Source organism: Panulirus ornatus, chromosome 9 (genome assembly GCF_036320965.1).
Source record: "Panulirus ornatus isolate Po-2019 chromosome 9, ASM3632096v1, whole genome shotgun sequence".
Lineage (NCBI taxonomy): Eukaryota > Metazoa > Arthropoda > Malacostraca > Decapoda > Palinuridae > Panulirus > Panulirus ornatus.
Genome location: NC_092232.1, coordinates 25,322,262 through 25,347,507, shown reverse-complemented (window position 1 = coordinate 25,347,507; position 25,246 = coordinate 25,322,262). Strand labels below are relative to the sequence as shown.

General features: G+C 43.9%; 2 protein-coding genes across 5 annotated transcripts in view; one reads left to right on the top strand and one right to left on the bottom strand.

Annotated features, from left to right (window-relative positions):
• The window catches only part of LOC139750282 (glutamate receptor ionotropic, kainate glr-3-like), a 144,228-nt gene that overhangs the window by 16,561 nt on the left and 102,421 nt on the right, over positions 1 to 25,246 (top strand). The window lies entirely within an intron of this gene.
• dsx-c73A (doublesex cognate 73A) overlaps positions 1 to 25,246 on the bottom strand; it is a 94,304-nt gene that overhangs the window by 28,648 nt on the left and 40,410 nt on the right. The gene's annotated exons all lie outside the window — the stretch shown is intronic.

Here is a 25,246-nt window from a genome sequence, read left to right as displayed (position 1 = left end):
GGTAACGCTATCTTTCGACAGCCTAGCGTAAGACTATCTTGTTAAGCTTCACGTGGGTATAAAGTTTTTCATTACTTGAGCTTATTATCACAACATTTAATATAACTATTGCGAACGTTCCTGAATTTTTTTTTCTTTTTTCTTCGAATTCAGTATTACCATAATGACAGTGAATGTAGCTATGAGCGATCAGTCACGTGCACGCTTGGTGAATTATTAAGGCGAAGAAAACTACAGGAAATTGGTGTGTTAAGGATGAAAATATGTGGCGGGTCCTGTGTGGTACACGCAATTAGGTGGGCGGTCAGTGGCTAGCGGATGGAGCGAGGAAGGCGGCGGTTGGGCGGGATAGGGAGCTCAAGTTTGTCGGTGATGGAGGGTGGAGAACAGACGGTGTCATATGCGTTGTCGGTGATGGAGGATGGAGAACAGAAGGTGTCATATGCGCTCCTGGCTGCGTCTGTCAGGCTTGACCGGTTGAATTGTAGCTGCACTTCAAGCTGAACTTGGAGTTTTATTAGGTTTACGTAAACTTTGTATATTTATTACAAGTGTTCATAACTCTGCGGTATGTTGTGATACTCTTATTTACAGATGGGTAATGACCATATCGGCATCTGTTCAGTCTAATTCTAACTTCGAGAAATACTGACGTAGACGGAGAGTTATAGGATGGCTTCAGTGTCAACAGTGAGTTTTGGTTACAGGGAAACCAAGTACTTGATCTCATTAATCAATGCGGATATCAATCATGATCTCATTAATCATCCAGGTTTCTGTCCTGATCTCACTGATTATACCGATATCTATCATCGTAGAAAATAATGTATAAAAGTGATCACTTTTTCCCCACGCAGTGTAAACTTTGTACACAGTTTCACCAAAAACCACAAACATATCTAATCTCACACCACGATCTCTTTCCTAACTTAACCGTCACTCATTGCGACTGACACTGGGTCGTAAAGCACCAGTCATCTAGTCTCTAGATTTTTCACGCCTTAAGTAATTAGTACGGTTATACTGCCAGCAGCACGAGCGAGTGACAGGGTCTGTTTGTATAGTCTCTGTGGTCCCAGGGCTGGACACTTTTTGCAATGTCGTGAAAAGTAGATGAGGTTATGTGGTTTGATCTTACTGGATTTACCTGCCCCTCGCCGCAGTAATGGTTTTCTTTTCACTTTATAGATATTATCCATTGTTCGCTCTCCTGAGAGCTGACTGCTTTGGCTGACCTTTGACTGACCTTTTGACTGACCTTTGGCTAAACCATGTAGCACTTGGCAAGCCACCGTGTCACATGATTACTATGTGACCACTGGCAAATGAAAATAAAGCCACAGTAATGATATCGGTATCTTTCCCTGCACCGTTAAACTTTGGAACCCTTTAAATACTCACGTTTTCCCCAACGTCTTTGACCTGGCACTATTTTAAAAAGTAGGTTTACCTTTCCCTCCAAACCCTAGCTTGTTCTTCCTTTCCCTCCAATCTTCTCTGTGTCTTTAACTCTCACTGTGTTTCACTTAAAGTCTGACCGTTATGGAGACTTGTTTCTGCCTCAGAACCTTTGAATTAAACGAATCACTTTAGTTTAGATGGTTAGATTAGGTTAGGAAGTTAAGTATGTTTTGGTTAGGTATTGTTAAGGATAAAGCTGTAATCATTTCGTTTTCAGAATGTAAAGACAGATAGATAAAACCCTGGATAGAACACAGGACATTTTAGTATGTGCAAATGTCTGTAGATTACCACTTTTATTATCATTATTACTATTATCATCATTATATTATTATTATTATTATTATTATTATTATTATTATTATTATTATTGTTATTATTATTATTATTATTATTACTATTATTATTATCATTATTATTATTATTATAAAAAGTGATCGATCGTGCAGCACGCATTTGAAGTACAAGATCAAGCTCTTGTGTTTTTAATGTGCTGATGAAGCTTTCGTGGTGTGACAGATGAGATCTTTGTATAGGGTCTTATTCGATTATGATATAACATCTTGGTTGCTTTTAGTTGGAAGTTTATCTCTATCTAGGATAAAGGAAAGGACAGGCCTCGTATGTGGAAATCTGTTTGGATATTTTCTCATTTCATCTTTATGTCAACACTATTTTCTCTACATCTCATTATGAGTATTTTACTGAATCCATGTATTGTGTGTAGAATACAGAATGCATCTTTGTCCACCAAATCTTAAATGAATTTTCCCATAACGTATATGTGTGTCATGGTGTCTCATATGCTAGATAATTATACACAGTATAGTAGTCCCTCTAAACCTCGGTTTATACAATAATTGTTCGTGAAAATCAGTGAAATTCACTCTGTTCCTCGCCTCTCTTTTGTCACAAGATGGCACGGATCCACTGTGTTCTGTGGTTAGCTTAACACACCCGCTGGATGATACTTCTGAAATAATTGAATTGTGAGAGAGCGTTGGGTTCTCCTCGACCTTCCCGCCTCCCGTTAGGCGGGGCGCCGCTCCGCCAGCCATGCGCGGGGAACATGACCTCACCTCTTTTTGCCTAGCGATGTTCCCCAGGCAGCCCATTGGACGCATCGACCGTGTTCCAATAACCTAATTAATCCTCTCTTGCCACGTAAGGGGACAACAGTGTTGAAAATGAGAGTATGTGTTTGATATATTGACCAAAGGCAAGTAATATGGCCCAAGCGAAAGCTTCACCTTAATATATTATATTGGAACAGCACTTGACGGAGAGATTAATTCTGAGTATTTGATTTCACACGTTGTTCATTATGTATCCTAAACGATTGGAACTGTATAAGCTTGTCTGGTCGCTACGCGCAGTGTGTGCAGGAGACGGATTTGAGTGTCATCCGTGTGTGTGTGTGTGTGTGTGTGTGTGTGTGTTCTTGTTCATAAAGTAACTTAAGAAAAATATATGCTAGAAATTTCCAGCAGGTACGCCTGTGGAGATGAAGTGATTAAATGGCTTGCAGCTGCATAAATTTGGATAGTAATTAGAAAAATGATTTATTTGCAAGGGTTAGGTAACGGAATAAAATTTTTTGCTTAGTAATGATTTTTCGTTTACTCTATACTTAGCTCGTTTATGTTATATATATATATATATATATATATATATATATATATATATATATATATATATATATATATATATATATTTCTTTCTTGTTTCTTTTAAACTATCCGCCATTTCCCGCATTAGCGAGGTAGCGTTAAGAACAGAGGACTGGGCCTTTGTGGAATATCCTCACCTGGCCCCCCCTCTGTTCCCTCTTTTGGAAAATTAAAAAAAAGAAAGAAAAAAAAAACGAGAGGGGAGGATTTCCAGCCTCCAGCTCCCTCCCCTTTTAGTCGCCTTCTACGACACGCAGGGAATACGTGGGAAGTATTCTTCATCCCCTATCCCCAGGGATATATATATATATATATATATATATATATATATATATATATATATATATATATATATATATATATATATATATATTCCTATGAGTCCCCGTGGACTCATAGGAATATCTTGATCACGCGCAAAATTGTGATACTTTCCAGTATATATATATATATATATATATATATATATATATATATATATATATATATATATATATATATATATATATATTCTTTCTTTTAAACTATTCGCCATTTCCCGCGATAGCGAGGTAGCGTTAGGAACAGAGGACTGGGCCTTTTTTGGAATATCCTCACCTGGCCCCCTCTGTTCCTTCTTTTGGAAAATTAAAAAAAAAAAAAAACGAGAGGGGAGGATTTCCAGCCCCCCGCTCCCTCCCCTTTTAGTCGCCTTCTACGACACGCAGGGAATACGTGGGAAGTATTCTTAATCCCCTATCCCCAGGGATAATATATATATATATATATATATATATATATATATATATATATATATCCCAGTATTCTGCTCACGTCCAGTCTTTCGTGTATTATCAGTACATTCGGAAAACTTCATCGACGTATAACACGGAAGCTAAGGTCACACAGCAGGAAACATTGGTCTGACTGGTTTGGCAGATATGATGAAGAATTGTGGTCAGATGTTGCTAGCCACGCTCTGCTGGAGCTTGTGTTCGTTACCAGATTGGTTATCGTCAATCCAAGAATATTTTGCGACTGTTGTAATTGTGAAGATTTTTGAGTGGAGGAGGAACTGGGTGGGAATGGCTAGGCTTACAGTTATAAAACTCGCCATGCTGGCCTGACTGTCAACCTGAAACGTTAGGTTTGGGAAGCTATGTACAACCTGTGTCAGCTGTGTCTTCTGCTACTTCTTGTAGGCGCCTTGTTCTCCTGGTGTCAGTAGACAGACCACAACGACCGGAACAGACTGCTTCTCCTTTTGTCTGTTTCTAACAGACACATGACGACCACCCGAACAGACTCCTTTCCCTCCTGCCTGCTTCTAACAGACACACTACGACCACTCTAACAGACTTTTCCTCCTCTTCCAGCCCCTACCAGAAACACCGCCACTTGAACAGACAACCTTCCTTCCGCCTCTCTCTTTCCTCATTCTCTCTTCCAGTCACGTGGCTCAGAACACTATTCTCGCTCCGATCTTTCAGAGGAAATTAGGAACTTGGCTGAAAGTTTTCATTTCTCTTACGTCTGCGTAAAGCGAGGAAATTTGGCTGTGCCCAGTGAGGCGCAGAGGTAGAAAATACAACCCATCCGATTTTCATTAAATCAAATTGTTATCATTATGTTATTGAAGTCGGTATTGTCGACGACCAACGGGACAGTTAAGAGCACTGCTGTGGTACTGATGATTGATGTCAGTGGCACAAAACTGGTGTCGTTGTCACTACTGGTTTTAGAGAGAGTGACTGGTGCTAGTGGTACTGAACTGGTGTTAGTATTGCTGACACGGTATTGATATTTCTGTACTGGTAATAGTGAAAGTTAATCTGGTGTAAGTAGTGGCAAAATACACCCTTATTGCGAGCAACTCATGTGAAAGAAAACAGGATAAGAAAGATGAGTTTAATCAGAGCTTCTCAGTTGTTTGTGGACATATTTTTAAGTATAGAAAAGTTAAAGAAAGACAGAAATACGAAAGAAGAGAAATCCACACCTTTGTTGTTTGAGGAAAGAAGAATGTAGCATAACGGTTAATCCTCGTGTGGCTGCACTTCACACAGAAACTATGGGAAACAGTAGTCAGACACGTGCCGCGGGTCCACGTATTAATGTCAGAAACACACCCAAAAAACTTGCGAGAGCAGTGACAGTTATAATCTCTATCTATCTATTTGTCTATACATATATGAACAAAATTAAACTTATTGACTTCTGTGGTGTCTGCCTGGGGTCCATCGCACAGGTTCGAATCCTAGTTCCAGCAGTCGGTCGGCAGTCAACCAAATTGTTTATCGTCCCATAAGGGTTGGTCGATAAATTGGCCACCTAACTCAGGCTACGGTATATGTAGCCTTAATGAGAGGGCCTTTTATCAGGGCATTAAGTTGAAAAATAAAAAGATGGACTCATTTTCGTCTAATATTATTGTGCAAATTGTCGCTTATGTTGAACTATACGACGAACCGGGGGAAAAGGCTCTCTGTGGCCAGCCCAAGGATATAGGCAGGTGGGATGCACCATGTCGGCTACCCAGAAGTAAACGCTCCTTGTCTTGCCTGTATGACAAAGGAATCCATACTAGGCTGGATATCTAGATAGTTTTTTCTTCGTCTTAGGAACAGCGGGACTCTTGTTAGTGTCATTTTGCTAATAGGGAGGGCATACGGAGCTTGTGTTCCTTATATCATTGCGGAAGGAAATGAACGGTGGTGTCTGGCTGGAGGAGAATTTGAATGAGACTTCGAAGCTGAGTGAGGTACATTGTGTGAGTCATCACTCCAGGATTGGTGAGGAAGCGGAAGTAAAAATCTTGCATGATATCACTTGCAAGAGATTTACATGATTGGCTTTATTTGCAGTGTCCATATCGCGAGGAGATGATGCTTGTTAATCTGTTTGCGTTTCCTGTCTCGTCGGCTGTGTTCTATAGTGAGGCGGATAGATGAGCTTAATGAACCTTGTGAACACAAAGGAGGTTATGGGGGCGCGGATATTGAGCACAGAGGTATGACGCCTGGATATGATTGGCCTGGCCTTCGACCTGACCCTTAAATGGTCAGGTTAAGGGCTCAGTCATCACACCCAAGGGCTTTACTGTTGCGCTCAAGGGTCGTGCAGTCATGCCCAAGGATTCGTACTATCGCCACAAGGATCGTAGAAGTGAGCTAAAAGCAAGTACACTAGTGGGTGTACAAATCTAGAAATAAATGAAGAAAAAAGAAAGAAAAAAGATCCCTCATCTATACAAAGACCAATATCAGAAGACATGGATTTCCTGATGTACATTTTTGTATATAAAGAAAATACATAAATAACAAGAAACTATATGTTTGGTCTCGTCTTAATGGCATAAAAGATATTTTTTTCAGCTTGCAACTCTTTGACGTTCAACCACACATTTAGAAATGAAAAATCTAATAACAAATCATTAGTTCACCTTTATCATTTCGTCGCTGGGTTTTAGTGGACCTCATTACCAGCTGTGACCACCTACCACCTATAATTAATCATTCATGTATAGTTAAGAAGAATTTTGTCTGGAAATAACGTCCAGACTCGTGAGCAGGTTTATATATCTATGTTGCTCATGAAGTGCACCTAAAATATTTTGTAATAAAAGACATTAATGCGGCATATTATATAATATTTTTTCATAGATTGCCTCTGTATCTTCGGCTTGTGTTGATACCGTAATTACTGTCGTGGTCGTCGAAAAGTCAGGCTGTTATACCCAAGACTCGTACCGTCGAGATCAAGGGTGGTAACCTTATACTCAAGGGTCGCACCTTCCTGCTAGAGGGTCTCACACACCATCGTGTTCAAGGCTGGCACGGTAGTGCTAGGAGATTTAAGTGTAACTTGATTCTTAAATGATTTCAGTAACGTGATGTGATGCACACTTGATCCGTTGACGAACCAAAGTAAAGAAATGAAGTAGCAGTGGCTGTGGTCGAGCATGGTGGTATGGGCGTGTGGATGCTGCACTTAATAAATCGACAATAGAAGTTTTCTTTCCTTGACTTTCTCTTGTTCACACTCAAGATGCTCTCCCCCTCCCATTGTCATCAGCTCACTCAACCTGTCAATCCAGGCCGCCGTCGAGATTGAATCTGTTGTATGCAGGTCGTGGTTGTAGCGTAGCCACCTTTCTGGCGGCGGGTCGTGGTGGTAGCTAGGCTGTCTCAGGCGGCGGGCGTGTCGTCCTCAGGTTCAGCCGAGCTGAGTGCCCTGCGACAGCGGCAGGTGTGACAGAGTGATGGTGCAGGTCTCGTCGTCATTGTCTGACGCGGAAAATCTTGGTCTCAGACTGGCTCCTCAGGTTCGAGATCTTTTGTCTCCCGCGGCGCCACCATTATCTAGGTCTGAGTCCAAATTTGCTGCTTCTGTTTTTCTTGGGAAAAGTAGGTAAGAAGATTTTCATTGTTGACGTGTTGTCTGATGGTTTTTGTACACTCTTAATGGCTTCTTTAGTGAGGCTGGTGTTGTGTTCGACACGAGATCAAGAACTGCATTGTAGTTTTTCTACTTAACCCCTTGGGCATGACAGCACGTTTCAGGTATGACAATGTGACATGACCTACCCCATAAGGGTCGAGTCAAAGGTCACATGTAGTGTTCAACGAGCTAACTTGTATGAAGTGGTCTATCTGACGTAAGTTTAAAAAGTGGTTTGTCTAAAGTAAGTTTATGACGTGGTCTTTCTGATGTAAACAATGAAGTGGTCTATACTGGTCTATCTGCTGTAAGTAATATAATTTGAGGAATATTCTGGGTGTCTTCTAATTTTCTTTTATGTATATTATCGTACGGTTAATCGTGTGTTAATATGTTAACATATTTCACTATCGATGAACATGAAGATAATCATAAGTTAAAATCATTTTGACCTTTACTTTGTACAGTCTCTGTCCACACACAAGCAAACCTTGTGCACGACCTGGACGACCATTAGATATGAAGGCCTGGTCATTGAACCTGACCTTAGAGGTCAGGTCAAAGACCACGACATGATGTCCAAGTATGTTACCGTCGAGGGTCGAGGAATTACAGAGAAACTACATCATGTTTGGTCTTGTAAATCTTAGCTCATCATCATCAGTGGTATGTGCCTGGGAGGCGGTTTTTTACGGTCACGTCTGGTTAGGTTATCTTCAACGGACGTGTGTGTGTGTGTGTGTGTGTGTGTGTGTGTGTGTTTGTAGGTGTGGTTGTCTCTTGCCAATGTGAAGGTGCATCACACGGGTAGGGTGAACCTGGCTTTGGATACTACTGGTTTTACCTGCACCATTATTAACTGAGGTGGTGATATGAGCTTCGACAGTGGTTTGTGAACTTCCATGTATAGTCTGTGTATGTGGACTTAACACCACTTAAGTAGTTTGGTTTACAAGGGAGAAATATTTATAACATGAGAATGGCAGAGAAAAGAGGAGGATATCATGAATGTGTTACATAAAGTTCAAACATCGTAGTTTTTATGCGGAAATTGTTATAGCAAAATTACTCTTCTGTATTTCCATTAGTCCGCAAGACAATACTGGAATGAGAACTGGAGAAGTATGATGATTGACCTGAGCAGAGAGCCAGGTTGATGAGGGGGTAGAGAGGTGGTGGTTAGAGGAGAAAGGCAGCGAAGCATGAGAATAATGACGAGAATGAGAGAGTAGAGAGTCAGGTTGGTGGTGGAGGGGTTAGGGAGGCGGGGTGTTGATGCGTGAGGGCGTGACACGAGGGTGACTAATGGGTTTAACTCGTCACACTCCCTCTCTCCCTCCCTCCCTCACAAGACCCCCCCCGGGGCTGGCCACCCCCTCCGCCCAAGCCGCACCAACTTGGTCAGCAGGTCGGGGAAACTTCCTCGTTCCCAACTGCGTTTTGTGGACTGTCGCCCTGTGTTTACCTGACCAGTATGTAGACTGAATGATCCATTGTCTTATTGTTTCTATGATTCAAGAGCAATAGGGGGAGACGCGTCATACAGAGCGCAGAGTAAGACACTAAGAAAAAGAGCTCAGAGTCAGCCTCGTCTTGTTGCAAACACAAGACCTCACGAAGCAAAGAGCTTAGGGCTGGCCTTGCCGTATTGCAGACACCAGAAGAACAAAGGAAGAATCTGCTTGCAGTGTGTGGTCGTGGTTGCTACAGCATGGGTGTCCTTCCTGGTGGTCTATGCTTTTGCCGTTGTTAGTAACGTGAGTTCGTAGCACGTGTGTGTTACCTTCGGCAGGCACGTTCTTGCACCGTTATCTACCGCTTCCTTCTGACGTGTGCGTGTTCTTCAGTGGCATGGATGTCCGCCTGTTGTTTTCATAGTATAACATGTGTCGTATTAAGCGACTTCGTGTGTCATTCTATCAATATTCACATCCTTCCAGTGACACCTTCGTCTCCTCTAGTGGAAAGTGAATCATCCGTGCCACCGAGTTCATGAACCTTGTAGTGAGGAATTTGTCTCGTAAAACTACTACGTCTGCGGATGACGTCTTACGTCTTTGAGGGACATCATGGAATCTGCATTTGGTGGTATAAACGCAGTATGTCTTAGAGTCACGCAATTTTTAGGTCACGACATGATAATCGTGGCGTTGGGTAGCTACGTGTTTATCCATACGTTATTGATAGGTTGGTGGCGTAGATGATAATATTCTTACTATTTGCTTTCACTTATTATTAGTAAGACTAATGTTAGGAGGAACACACATATGGCGAGTTCAGAGATGAGGCGGAGCTACGCAATTGTAGACCTGGTGTTCTTTTATCTGATTAAGGATGAACACAACAAGAATGTTGTGACGTGTTGAGGAAATATGTGGTTTAATCATACAGGACCAGGGTGCCTTTTATGGGATTCTTGCAGTTTCAAAGCTGCGCGTCTGTCAGGAGCAGGGAAGTGACGGGATACTTTTTTAACAAAAGTTTCTCAGTGAGATTGTGCTCCTTTTTGCCCACTGGCGAGGATAGAACGTGGCCGAAGGTGACTTTTAACTCGCGGTGCAATCGTGAAGTGTTTTAGATATCTGGGAGTGGATCTGTCAGCGGATGGAACCATGGAAGCGGAAGTGGATCATAGGGTGGGGGAGGGGGCGAAAATTTTGGGAGCCTTGAAAAATGTGTGGAAGTCGAGAACATTATCCCGGAAAGCAAAAATGGGTATGTTTGAAGGAATAGTAGTTCCAACAATGTTGTATGGTTGCGAGGCGTGGGCTATGGATAGAGTTGTGCGTAGGAGGATGGATGTGCTGGAAATGAGATGTTTGAGGACAATGTGTGGTGTGAGGTGGTTTGATCGAGTAAGTAACGTAAGGGTAAGAGAGATGTGTGGAAATAAAAAGAGCGTGGTTGAGAGAGCAGAAGAGGGTGTTTTGAAGTGGTTTGGGCACATGGAGAGAATGAGTGAGGAAAGATTGACCAAGAGGATATATGTGTCGGAGGTGGAGGGAACGAGGAGAAGAGGGAGACCAAATTGGAGGTGGAAAGATGGAGTGAAAAGGATTTTGTGTGATCGGGGCCTGAACATGCAGGAGGGTGAAAGGAGGGCAAGGAATAGAGTGAATTGGAGCGATGTGGTATACAGGGGTTGACGTGCTGTCAGTGGATTGAATCAAGGCATGTGAAGCGTCTGGGGTAAACCATGGAAAGCTGTGTAGGTATGAATATTTGCGTGTGTGGACGTGTGTATGTACATGTGTATGGGGGGGGGGGGTTGGGCCATTTCTTTCGTCTGTTTCCTTGCGCTACCTCGCAAACGCGGGAGACAGCGACAAAGTATAAAAAAAAAAAAAAAAAAAAAAAAAAAAAAAAAATATATGAAATAGCAATCACTGAAAAAAAATTCCTGTTGTCATCAGTGAAGTACAAACTAACCCAAATTTCTGACCACCGAGCACTAGGGGAATGTATCTAGAGCCAATATTTGCCCAGGGGAAGTCAAGATGGGTTGATGGCTCCCTCAACAGTGTGAGTTGACGACGTCCCTAGAGGGTAAAGTAAGGTTAGGGATGTGCCTGTCTGGTTGAAGTGTGTGTGTGTGTGTGTGTGTGTGTGTGTGTGTGTGTGTGTGTGTGTGTGTGCATTTATACGACGTTGGTCTTTAGGTGAGGGACAGCATTTACACTGAATGGAACGATAGTAAGTTATATACGAAGCTCAGTGGGCTCAGGAGTTCCCCATCTGTGCTGGTTATTACAAGAGATCTTAGTTACTAAATGTGAAGTGCAGTTAGTCCCTGATGTGCAGGTGATAAGAGAGATACGGTGAGGTCAGTATCGTCTGACCTACGGACATCATATATTTATCTGATCCATCTTTCCACGTTGGATTAATTCTAGTCTTCCATCTGAATTCCGTGCGACGTTACGACCCTTGGGCACGTTGGCACGACCTTGGGGTTTAACGGCATGACCTTCGACCTGATTCCGAAGGGTCACGTCATCATGATAAGTTTAAACCAAGACTGAAGTTAGTGTTCTGGTATTTCGTTAATTATCATAATCTACCGTAAATAAAATTAAGATCTGTTAGAATTCATTATAAAATTCGGTTCTCACTTTGACAGCCAATCTGATGTTATCAGAAACACCAGTATTGACTCTGAATCATTTGAGTGTGAAGTTGATTTAAAAATCGCAAGCCTTTACTACCTGTATCATGAATTAGAAGTAAGTGTTTGGCACATAAGTGATTATGGGTCATTACACGAATTTACAGCGTCAACGAATAGACCAAACTTGCAGGGTTTGATATGTTAAAAAGAGCACATTTGTTATGTAATTGCTAGCTAGATTATACCATTTGGTTATTGTCTTCAACAACTCACCGTGAATGTGATGAGTGTTGATGTTGAGAGTTGGTCTTCGTAAATAAGTGAATGATGTATTCTGTTTTTCCACCTGGGATGAAGATGGACGGCTCACCACAGAATTGTGTTCCTCCACTTCTCTCTCGACCAGTCAGGAGGCAGCTGACCCTTCCTAATCATCCGTGAAATCCGTGAAATTTTCAGGTTCCATTCATTAGTCGGCCACTGATACAGTTAACATCTGGAGCACGATGGTGCAACCCGTAGCTAAGTTGGCCTGGTTCTAAACTTGACCCATAAGACCAACACACTCTTAAGGGTCGTACTTTCGTGCTCGAGGGTCATACCGTCGTGCTCAAGGTTCGTACTGCCGTGCTCAAGGGTCGTACCGTCGTGCTCGAGGGTCGTAACGTCGTGCCCAAGGGTCGTACCGTCGTGCCCAAGGGTCGTACCGTCGTGCTCAAGGTTCGTACTGTCGTGCTCAAGGATCGTACTTTTCTGCTCAAAGTTCTTACCGTCGTGCTCAAGGTTCGTGCCGTTGTGCTCAAGGTTCGTGACGTCGTGCTTGAGGGTCGTACCGTCATGGATGTTCTGGTGGCCAGTTTAACATGATGTCAGCACCAACTGTTGGTCTCTTTATCTGGGCTGTTTAAATCCCTCCCTTTTATCAAGGGTTAGACTTCAATCTCAGTTCGTCCCACCGCTTCTGTATCTCGTCTCGGTTCTCTGCAGTGCTTCACAACCCCTAACCCTTCGTAGTTTTTTTTTTTCATAATTTTGGCATTATCAGAAAAAAAAAATCGGATATGAATCCACCTTGTTTTAGAAATAGCTTTCGTGGATCGGGAATAGTAGCAGTTCCCGGCACTGAGTCCTGAAGAACCTCACTTGTTACCCTTGTAACTGACATTGTCTGCACCTCTTTATTCATATAATACTTACAGGTGTTTACCTTACGTCTGCTGTTTGTTTATATACTCTTACCTCACCAACGAACATGTTTCCGACCCTTTCCCAATAGCACGATCAGCCTCGCAAGGAACCATTGGTCTGTCATTGTTTGTATTCCTCTATATAATGCTTTCCTTAGTGGTTAATGTTGATGATTCTGGTAGAATGTAACTCACATATTACAAGATGAACCACTGTGTGTTACTGTCGCCTGTGTGTTCAGCTCATACAAATGCTCCTTGACCCCTTGTCTATCACACTGGCTAAAAACCTTTTTTAAGACTTGACACCTTTGGAAAGTAGTGCTTTGCGACTGTGCGTCTCGGTGATGATGGATGAGCAAATATGAATGAAGGATTGTCTATCACAGAGCATGACGCGCCCTCGGGGCGTCTGGCTGACTCTCATGCCCTAGATGTTGAGCCTAGGGCTACCCTAGCTGATGACGCATGCTAAGTCAAAACAAAGCAGACATAAGATGTACGTTTGGTGTGGTTGATATTCTAGGCATCAGGTCTTTTCCTCGAAGGGTTATCGAGAAAGCCTCACAAAGGCTTTGAATTTTCGCCCCAAGGAAAAGTAACGATAAGATTTCTCCTTAGTGAAGTGACCAGATAACAACAGGTGAATACCATGTGTCCCTCTACTAATTTTATCATTCTTTGTGATCTGAAGTCAATTTGTGGTAGACTTCCGCACACAAGATGAAGATGACATGTCTGCGATGCATTATATCGCGGTGTAATTTTGTGTGTGGGATTGAATAAGATTTCATGGATTTACACTGGATTAGCGTTCACCTAAACCTCAAAGCATTGCTGAACGCTTTTGAGAAATAAGGCCATAAGATAGTGATAATCGCTGTAAAACATATCCCTCTGAGGTGTAGTAACATGTGTGTCCAGATTGTAGATGAAGCGAGTTCAGCGTAAGGAGGGTCCGCACAGTTACCGTCATCCGTCACGGGCACGGCAGTGGACGACCGTCACTCTCAACTGTCACAGGCTCGCTGGGGCCGTCACCATCACCAAACACTAAGATCATACGCGTCACTTTGATATATATATATATATATATTTTTTTTTTTTAAACTATTCGCCATTTCCCGCGTTAGCGAGGTAGCGTTAGGAACAGAGGACTGGGCCTTTTTTGGAATATCCTCACCTGGCCCCCTCTGTTCCTTCTTTTGGAAAGTTAAAAAAAAAAACGAGAGGGGAGGATTTCCAGCCCCGCGCTCCCTCCCCTTTTAGTCGCCTTCTACGACACGCAGGGAATACGTGGGAAGTATTCTTAATCCCCTATCCCCAGGGATAAAATATATATATATATATATATATATATATATATATATATATATATATCCCTGGGGATAGGGGAGAAAGAATACTTCCCACGTATTCCCTGCGTGTCGTAGAAGGCGACTAAAAGGGAAGGGAGCGGGGAGCTGGAAATCCTCCCCTCTCGTTTTTTTTTTTTTATTTTTTATTTTTTTTTTTTTCCAAAAGAAGGAACAGAGAAGGGGGCCAGGTTAGGATATTCCCTCAAAGGCCCAGTCCTCTGTTCTAAGCGCTACCTCGCTAATGCGGGAAATGGCGAATAGTATGAAAAAAAAAAATATATATATATATATATATATATATATATATATATATATATATATATATATATATATATATATATATATAATGCTCTATTTGAGGATTACTCACGCGTTCTGGTCACAAGGTAAACTGCCTCACTCCTCACAACACACCTGCAAAAGAGAGAGTATCCTGTAGCCAATTGTAAACTCACTGGAAAAGAAAGTATGAGCTTAACATGAGTAACTTTGTAGGTCATATACGACTTGCAGGTTTAGACCAGTTTTATCATCTGCTGCGAACGTTCCTTCAAGCAGCAGTGTCACCACGGTCAGCAAGACCGATATTATTATCGTCGCTGTAGTGCTATAGTACAGCGGACGGACGCGGGTTGGCTAGCTAGAGTAGACGATATGGTGCTGTACGGTGAGTGCTGGTTCAGTCAGGTCTGGTCACGCGCCGCACGTCCTGCAGATGACCGAATGGGGATATATTATATACACGGACGTACACAAGGACCAGCCGGTTACGTTACCCATCCCACACACATACCAGCCACACAGTTTACTACCACACCACCACTGTACACCACCCCTATGATTATCATCACCATCAACCCGGCCACTATCATCAACAACCCGCACACACCTTCCCATACAGTACACTACCCCGCACACACCTCCCCATACAGTACACTACCCCGCACACACCTCCCCATACAGTACACTACCCCGCACACACCTCCCCATACAGTACACTACCCCGCACACACCTCCCCATACAGTACACTACCCCGCACACACCTCCCCATACAGTACACTACCCCGCACACACCTCCCCATACAGTACACTACCCCCACACACCTCCCCATACAGTACACTACCCCGCACACACCTCCCCATACAGTACACTACCCCGCACACACCTCCCCATACAGTACACTACCCCGCACACACCTTCCCATACAGTACACTACCCCGCACACACCTCCCCATACAGTACACTACCCCGCACACACCTCCCCATACAGTACACTACCCCGCACACACCTCCCCATACAGTACACCACCCCCACACACCTCCCCATACAGTACACTACCCCGCACACACCTCCCCATACAGTACACCACCCCCACACACCTCCCCATACAGTACACTACCCCGCACACACCTCCCCATACAGTACACTACCCCGCACACACCTCCCCATACAGTACACCACCCCCACACACCTCCCCATACAGTACACTACCCCGCACACACCTCCCCATACAGTACACCACCCGCACACACCTCCCCATACAGTACACCACCCCCACACACCTCCCCATACAGTACACTACCCCGCACACACCTCCCCATACAGTACACCACCCGCACACACCTCCCCATACAGTACACCACCCCCACACACCTCCCGTACGGTTTATACCCTACCAATATGCCGCACAAACATGGACCAAACTTTCATCTAATGTGGAGTTAGAGAACACTGAAAGAAAGCACTAATAGATATGATCATTGCCAAACCTAACACAGCTTTTAAACACTGCTACAGCTAGGCTGTCACTTTAATCATATCAGTTATGTATATATATATATATATATATATATATATATATATATATATATATATATATATATATATATATATATATATATTTTTTTTTTCCAAAGAAGGAACAGAGAAGGGGGCCAGATGAGGGTATTCCCTCAAAGGCCCAGTCCTCTGTTCTTAACGCTACCTCGCTAACGCGGGAAATGGCGAATAGTATGAAAAGAAAGATATATATATATATATATATATATATATATATATATATATATATATATATATATATATATATATATATATATATATATATATGTGTGTGTGTGTGTGTGTGTGTGTGTGTGTGTGTGTGTGTGTGTGTGTGTAAATAATATGCATGCAATTCAACTGCATTTTTCTTTTCACACATGAGCCGCCTCCTCACATATTATCCGGCTTAGGACACTAGAAGAGAATGTGTCTTCTGTTCACACTTACCTGTAAGATTTCCATTACCAGTACACTCTCTTCGTACTGCCTGCTAATAATTCTTTGCTAGTTTCCTGCTGACTGACGTGCCACAGAGAAGAGTGAGTGAGGAAGTACCTTCTACCCAGCTGATAATTTCGTCATAGACCGACCATTAGGTCTTCTGTTATCTGTCCTTCCCATGTGCTTCCGTGTACCACCCCATTACCATCATCCATACACACCTCCCATACAGTACACCACCCCATTACTATCACCACCCCTTCACGCCTCTCATATAGTACACCAACCCATCACTATCACCATCCCTACACGCCTCCCATACAGTAAACCACCCCATCGCTATCACCATCCCTACACACCTCCCATACAGCACACCACCCCATCGCTATCATCACGGCTCACCTGTTCGTGTGGCTCACCGCCCACACTTCACGTGAGGGCGAAGGTCCACACATTCTATTGTTTTGTGGAGTATTGTTCCAGCTGTCAGTTCTGGCAACACTGGCTTCAACAGTCGTCGATGACGTGTCAGTTCTGGCAACACCGTTATCTACTATCATCCATGGCGTGTTGGTTTTGACAACAGAGTGGGTGACAGTCACCCTTACCGCGACAGTCGAGGCAATTGTGATTGTAACAATCATCCTCGCCGCTTGCGTGACGTGTAGGGAGGGGTTGAGGCTTAGTATAATAGACCAAAGCGATATACTATTTCAGTTTATGATTTGAACTTAAAGTGGTTGTTGCCTCTCCTGAACTCTTCCAAACTCTGTTGGTGTTTGCAAATGTAAGCTACACCTGTAGTTATAACCATTACTGTCTTCAGAAACTATCAAATTCCGTAATATATCCAGTGAGAGCGTGTACGGCCCTGGAATCATCTGGAACACATAAAGAGAAGACGGAAGAGCTCTCGATGGGTGGTTACCAAGCGACAGTTGATGGGCCTAAACCCGGGATGCCAACCGATCAATAGTTCCTCTGTTGCTCTCCAGACATGGAAGTACGGTAAACTATAATGAATAATTTCAAACCGAAACAATGTTGTAACCTTCAAAGTGAAAATCACTTTTACAAGTCTTGTGTCTTTGATATAATTTAGACATTTCGTGTCTTTTACTTAGATGGGGTTTAATGTATATTTTTGACGATTTTTTTAAGATAATGATTTGTGATTTCCTACATGGGACGTACTTTAAAGATTAGTCATAATTTTTAATCCATAATGAACTGACATTCATGTAAGAAATTAACTTCCCTTTAAATTTCCGTAAACAACTTATTTTCTTAAAGAACAGAAGCAAACTTTATTCGTTGTTGCTTCTCTTTCCTCTTTCTATAGATATTACTTCTGTTTCTGCTCCTCAGAGCTGCCTTCATCCCCCCGCTACTCACTACGTCACAGGTCTACTGTGTGGTGGTTGGCAGTTCAAATGTGGACCATTGTGGTAGATGTTATTTGCCCTACACCGCTAGCCTTTACTACTCTTTACTCTCACATAGTCACTAAGAGATGTCACCTAGACTCCCAGAATCTCTATGACGTCAGTACGGAACTATTACATCATATGTATGACATCACCAAGGAAATATCGCCGTGTCTCCATGACTTCAGAGAGAAGTTGCCACTCACTATATGCTGTACTTCACCAAAGGACTCATTATCCCAGCACTTCCATGATGTGATGAGGGGTTTTCCCCAACATGTCCATGACGTCACCGAGAAACTATCCCAGGATCCCCATGATGTCACCAACGTACTATCCCAACATTTCCATGATGTCACCAACGTATCATCCCAACATTTCCATGATGTCACCAACGTACTATCCCAACATTTCCATGATGTCACCAAAGTATTATCAAGTATGATAATTCTAAAGAAAAAAAAAAGAACTCTGACATCATCTTCATGACGTGACTCGGGAGTGTTACAACATGTGACTGACTTAAGCAGGGGACTTATCTTGCCATCACCATGACTCTCCATGCAACCATCTCATGACTTCGAGATACTCATGTCATCTGCACTGACTTCTCCGAGGAACTTCGGTGGCTTCCAACATTCTCTGTGGTCGACCCACCATCTCCTCAACTGATGTTGGAACAGCCTGTCATGCCTCATTGCCACAGTCTTCCTCAAGACACACGCTGACGTCGTGTGTGCGATGCCACGACGGCACGGCTGCACGCATCATCGGCATGACTTCCTCATGGAATAACGGCAGCGGTAATGTGTGGTCATGAAGTATTGGACACACCATGGGCGTGACTTCATTAAGGAACGGCCGTGCTAATCATGATGTACACCACCGAAGAACGATTTCAGCATTGACATGACGTCACCAAATAAGTTCTCGTATTATCTGCTTGACATATCTGATGATCCTTCATAGGACCGGGATCACGTCACCAAGACCGTCACAACATCTCCTTGATGTTATGACCAACATGGAAACGTCACAACACCTGCCTGCAGCCATGACATCACCAGGGAAGCGTCACAACATCTCCCTGTAGTCATAACATCATCAGGGAAGCGTCACAACATCTCCCTGTAGTCATAACATCATCAGGGAAGCGTCATAACATCTCCCTGTAGTCATAACATCATCAGGGAAGCGTCATAACATCTCCCTGTAGTCATAACATCATCAGGGAAGCGTCATAACATCTCCCTGTAGTCATAGCATCACCAGGGAAGCGTCATAAAATCTCCCTGTAGTCATAACATCATCAGGGAAGCGTCATAACATCTCCCTGTAGTCATAGCATCACCAGGGAAGCGTCACAACATCTACCTGTAGTCATTACATCAACAGGAAGCTTCACATCATCTCCCTGTGGTGTCATGACGCCAGTCATACCTGCCAGTTGCCACTCCCTGACGGGGTCTCAAGATCGACATTGCAACCATGATATACGATTAAGTTTCTTTTTTTTTTTTTTTTTCAACAGTGGCTCTACCGCTCCACCAGGTTGTGAATGCGGCTCTAGCGCCTCCTTGCGGACGAACCGTTGAACAGAGAGAACAAGGAGGCAGGGTATGACATGAGCCCCGGTTACGGATGCTGCGTGAAAGTCTTGCATGTGATGGATGAGCATCTCTGGCTTGTCACACTGGGGATGGAGGAGCACTCTCCCTTACTTTGTCTTGACGGTGGATGTGGGCCACTGGCGCAGGGGAGTTGATTGTTAATGTGTGTGTGTGTGTGTGTGTGTGTGTGTGTGTGGGGAATCAGGTGGGACTCCCAACTGTAATAGATAAGGTGGGCTTTAGTGGGACCGAAGTGTAATGTTGATGAAAGATAATGGCGTGGCGGAACAAAAGAAAATGATATGGGATAGGTTTTTCTGAGACTGGTGACGACATTCTTCACGATAGCTGGGTAGAAGCTAGGTATTGTCTGTGGCCCAGGTGGGTATTGTGTACCCCTGGAGGTAGTCATTAGCACCGGGGAGAGAGCCAGGACCTGCATGCGACGTGGTAGTGTGAACGGCGCCCCAGGCTCGCCCACTTGATAGACGGAACTCGGTCTCGACGCGACGCATGGTATGATCATCGTCAATGAAATGGCCCGGTAGAATGGCCCAGACAGAAGGTTCCCACAGCACCTGTAACAGTGACATCATCATCACTTACGTCTCACTGTCTGGTATATCATGATCACATATAACACTTGATATACGATGGAGCGAACGACATGTACGCAGCGGATGTAGGCGGGGAGGCTGAGTGGAGAGTGCATGAGGTGGGTGGAGTCATCCACGAGGACCGACCGAGTAGGAGGTGGGAATGTTGGTCGTGTGGAGGGGACGGGCAGAGGACAGGGATCGATGGTCACACTATGAGGCTATCAAGATAAGCAGAAGCAGCAGTGTATAGGTTATCAGATGCAGAAAATGAGACACTGCTAACCGTAAGTGTTAGTCACATGAAATTTAGTCGTCTATATTCCTCCAGTTATACGTTGCATGAATTGTTATGAGACTCGAAATGTACCTCCAATGACTTTCATTAGGACATAAGATTAAGTCACCTCACATACATTTCCCTTTTCAAGGCATTATTTGTGTCATTTAATTTGCATAATGCAAATAGGCAAAGTGGTGTTACGAGACCAACTCCTGATAGCCATTGGTTGAGGACTCTAACCTTAGCCTAATAATTTTAGCGTTGAGGACAAGAAGGAAAAAAAAATAAGTGAGGAACAATGAATGATTCTTCCAGTCGGTGGAAGTTATATTGACGCAGACGTACACCATCCCACAAGAAAGTGACAGACACACCTACATATGTTGTGACAGCGGCAGCGACCACGGTAATTACTGATCATAGAACTGTAACTAGGGAGGGTTCCCACGGTGGGGCTGGTAGCGCAGGTGGTGAACCTGGCCACCAGGGAGAGTGTCGGGCCAGGGGTGAAAGTCTCACCTGTTACCCCTGCAGACGTGGGTCGTGGTGGGTGTAGGAAGTGATGCCATAACCACAACCACGCTACCGCTTCTTGTGCTGGTGGCAGTATGGACGCCAGCATGGCAACAACCTGACCCATGAAAAGTTGTCCTTTGAAAGCAGTGGTATTATGTGAAGTCATGCTGTGAAAGCAGTAACGTCTTGAAAAATTCCGTACTGTGAAAGCAGTGACGTCATTAAAAGTATTGGTGCCATGAAAACAATGATACATGGTTCTGTAAAGGCAGTATAAGGCTCTCTTGCCATATATATATATATATATATATATATATATATATATATATATATATATATATATATATATATATATATTTGTTTATTATACTTAATCGCCGTCTCCCGCGTTAGCGAGGTAGCGCAAGGAAACAGACGAAAGAATGGCCCAACCCACCCACATACACATGTATATACATAAACACCCACACACGCACATATACATACCTATGCATTTCAACGTATACATACATATACCTACACAGACTTATACATATATGCACTTGTACATATTCATACTTGCTGCTTTCATCTATTTCCGTCGCCACCCCACCACACATGAAATAGCACACACCCTCCCCTCCTGCGAGGTATCGCTAGGAGAGGGCAAAACAGGCCACATTCGTTCACACTCAGTCTCTAGCTGTCATGTGTAATGCACCGAAAGCACAGCTTCCTTTCCACATCCAGGCTCCATACGACACATTAACACGGGCAAGGATGCACAGATCCAAGAACGAAATCAGCCGAGTGAGACTCTGGTGAAGAAAATGACTGTGGTGAAGCTAACTACAGCTCTATATCTAGATGGTAATACCGATGGATTACGCCACATTATTCTCAACCACCGAGTCCAAGACATCATCTTATTTTCCACCTGTGAAGAGAGAGAGACTGGAATTTCTAATATCATCTCCCAGAACACCTGCCGAGACTTATTGGTCAGATTAATGAACGTCTTGTGCAGGAGACCTATTCTGGGAGCTTTCCTCATGAGAATGTTAGGTGTGTGTAGTGATCTCCTGCTGGTGGTGACGCTCAGAGTGGCACTGCTGATGCTTCTGTTACTGCATGACATCAGCCCGGTACGCGTTCCTTTATGATATTTCTGGCGCTGAAATTCCAGGGCAATAAGAAATAAAGTGAGTGGCATAGTTTGGGTCATTACTTCCGCGACGAATTACTGTAATATGTAAGATTTAGCTTTAGTTATAATGATATCGTATAATAGATTGTATATCATTCAATGGATTATCTTTATGTATCGTGTAGTGGATTTCCTTTGTGCATCGTAAAGTATTCTCTACGACTGTAGTAAGTGTGATACAAAGATGACAGTGACGCACCACTGAACTAGGCCACTGTGTCAGGAACGTCAGTAACCTCTGAACCACAACGGTACGACCCTGGTCTTCGGCTGATCCTTGAAGGTGAAACTCCCTCCCACCACACACGCCCCAGGATGGCATCGTCGTCCTGCTTGGGCAAGGGTCGTAGCGTCGTGTTCAGAGGTCTTGATTTCTCAGATGATCTTCGATAGTCACGGGTCGTTACGTTACACCGTCGTTGCTGGGATGTTCCACCACGGACCTGATAGTGGAGGGAGACGGCCTCAGTGTGAGGGGAGAGGACACAGTTGTAGGGATAGTAGGCCGCGGACAAGAGTCGTCCTCCTCGTGGACAGAAGGGATAGGGGACGGAGTGGGATGGGATGATGGGGAATCAAGGGGGAGGTGACGGAAGGAGGGATGGAGGAAAAAGGGGAACTCTCACTCTTGCTGGAAGGGAGGCTATCCTGTCAGTAGCGGCCAGTCTTGTGGAGGTGAGTACCACAGTGTCTCGTGGACGACGCTGGTCGGAGAACTGGCACATTATGGCGGAACTGGTCCTGGAATTATGGTATGGACGACACGACTCTCAGATGTCACTTGGATGATGTCTCATGGAAAGAAAATTGCTTCATCATAAAGAGTGGGATTTGCTTGTCAAAATACCAGGTTTTTGTCATGGAGATTAATGGAAAAGTTTTGGTTTCACAATGTGGAATATAATGACCTAAATGAGCGTAAAATTTGGGGTCATGTCACTTCATTTTGGTATGTGGAGTGAACTAAGTGAAATGCTGTATTCAAACAAAAATAAAACGATTTTTTTGTGTTACTGAAATGTTCTTAACGTCAATTATGCGTTATGAAAATGGTCATCTGTAGACGTATCATTCATCTTGTTCTCCTTTGAATGTTGTACTTCACCAAGACGCTGCAAGAACGTTAAATTTACCCCCTGAAGAAATTCTCTCCACCCCAAACCAGAGTAGAAACAGGAACAGGAAACCTTCGATAGATGTGTTCAGCCACGAGACTGCAAGACCACCTGATTCCTTAAGTGGAGTATCATATCCGCTTAACTCTCCATCCTTGACCGACCAAAATAACATCAGGACCACACAAGAAGTGATGTTTTACGTCGCCTCTACCACGATATACCGCCATCAGCCTTCTTAACCACTATCAGAAATTCCTCATTGGTCTTGTGCTATCAGGCCTATACCCCAGTAAGGAGCAGAAGTGGGCCACACCCCCAGTTGGGAGCAGCAATAGCCAACACCCACTAAAGCAGGGAGTACAAGTTGATCAACCCCCCAGCTGGGAACACAAGTGGGCCACTACCAGAGCAGGGGAACTGAATAAGTAATCTACCCTCCAGCAGGAGGCACGAGTAACCAACTCCAACAGCAGGAAGCTTGGATAGCCCGCTCCTCCGACAAGGGGCACGAGTAGCTCATTGCAGTTGGCAGGTAATGGATATCTCACTTACCCAGCAAGAGGCACAAGTAGCACCATCATTACTGCCACAACAGCAGCTGGGGCAACACCTATGAAGGTGTACCATCTCCCCCACCTGGTGTGACCATCGTCACTCGGGTGTAGAAGATAGGATGATGCTGTAACAAGAAGTGCGTCTAACGGGTTTGTGCCAGCCAGGTCTGGCATCCCAGCACAGCCGTGCGTGTTGCCTCTGGACACACACGTGCACTGCTGGCACGTACCTGATGCTTGTTGTACACAAACGCTACCCCAACGTACGCTACATACGGTGCTGTTGGTCTAAGATAAATCGTCGACGCTCAGCTGAGCCGGTGTGCTGATGAGGACGTGATGTACACAGAGGAAGTATTGATCTAGTGAATGGGATGGAAAGACAGCTGAATGTGGATGTCATAAGGTGACTGGAGTACATTACGAGGCTACGTAGTTCATAGGGCACATTACGAGGCGACGTAGTTCATAACCTATACCATAGTTATCCCTTAAGAACAAGATCATCCCCCACCAGAACGGACGCTATGGACGTATGGCCTCAGATATGTTCATGGCGCTGTGGTTCGTTACGTGACTTGTTACCTGTAGCGTCTGGGGTTCAGGGAGTCCTCCGTTCTAACCCATGACCTTGAAGACACTGGGGGAAATAACGAATTTCTCCTCACCCTCCGCCATTGCAGCGTAGAGAATCCACAAACTAAATTTCTTCACCTTATCTAGTTTAGAGAGTAGAAATGGCAAGAAGTTATGCCGACACTATCGTTTACACCTTTAATGAAGGTATGGCAAACAACGTTTAACGTTACGTTTTCGATCAGTGAGTCCAACTGTCAGATCTTGATGACTAGCATCGTTAGTCGTAGCTTCCAGCCACGCCTGTAATGGTCGTCCTACTGTGTTGATAGGATTCATTAACTCCCAAGGAGACAGCAGTGCTGCATGTGTCATAACCCCGCTGCTTTGAGAGCTTCTTTGCAACTCTCCTTCTTGGAATCATTCGTTGCTACACACCATCCCGAAGAAGAGTGACCGTTCTAATGCCTCTAACTATCGTCCTGTAGCTCTGAAATCTGCCGTTTCCAAAGTCAGTGAGTCCTTCCTCAACTACCATATCATCAGACATCTTGAATCTCAAGTTTTCTCTATGATCACCAGGGTAATATTCTTTCCTATCTTACTGGTTTCTGGTCATCACCCCTGAACGATTTTTGGGAATCCTATGTAGTTGCTCTTAACATATCCACACTTTTTTGACGGGATGTGACATCGTGGTCTCATAAGTTTCCCTCCCTCACTTTGGTCCCTCTATATCTACATATCTAGCTTCCTCCCTGGCAGATCTATCTCTGTGGTGTTGATGGATCAGCCTCTCTCTCTTTCCTCCATCAACAGTGGTGTCTCTCAAGGTACTTTCTCGTCTCCTACATTTTCTTTCCTTTTTATCAATGATATCCTTTCTTCTACTAATAACAAATGCACTCATAC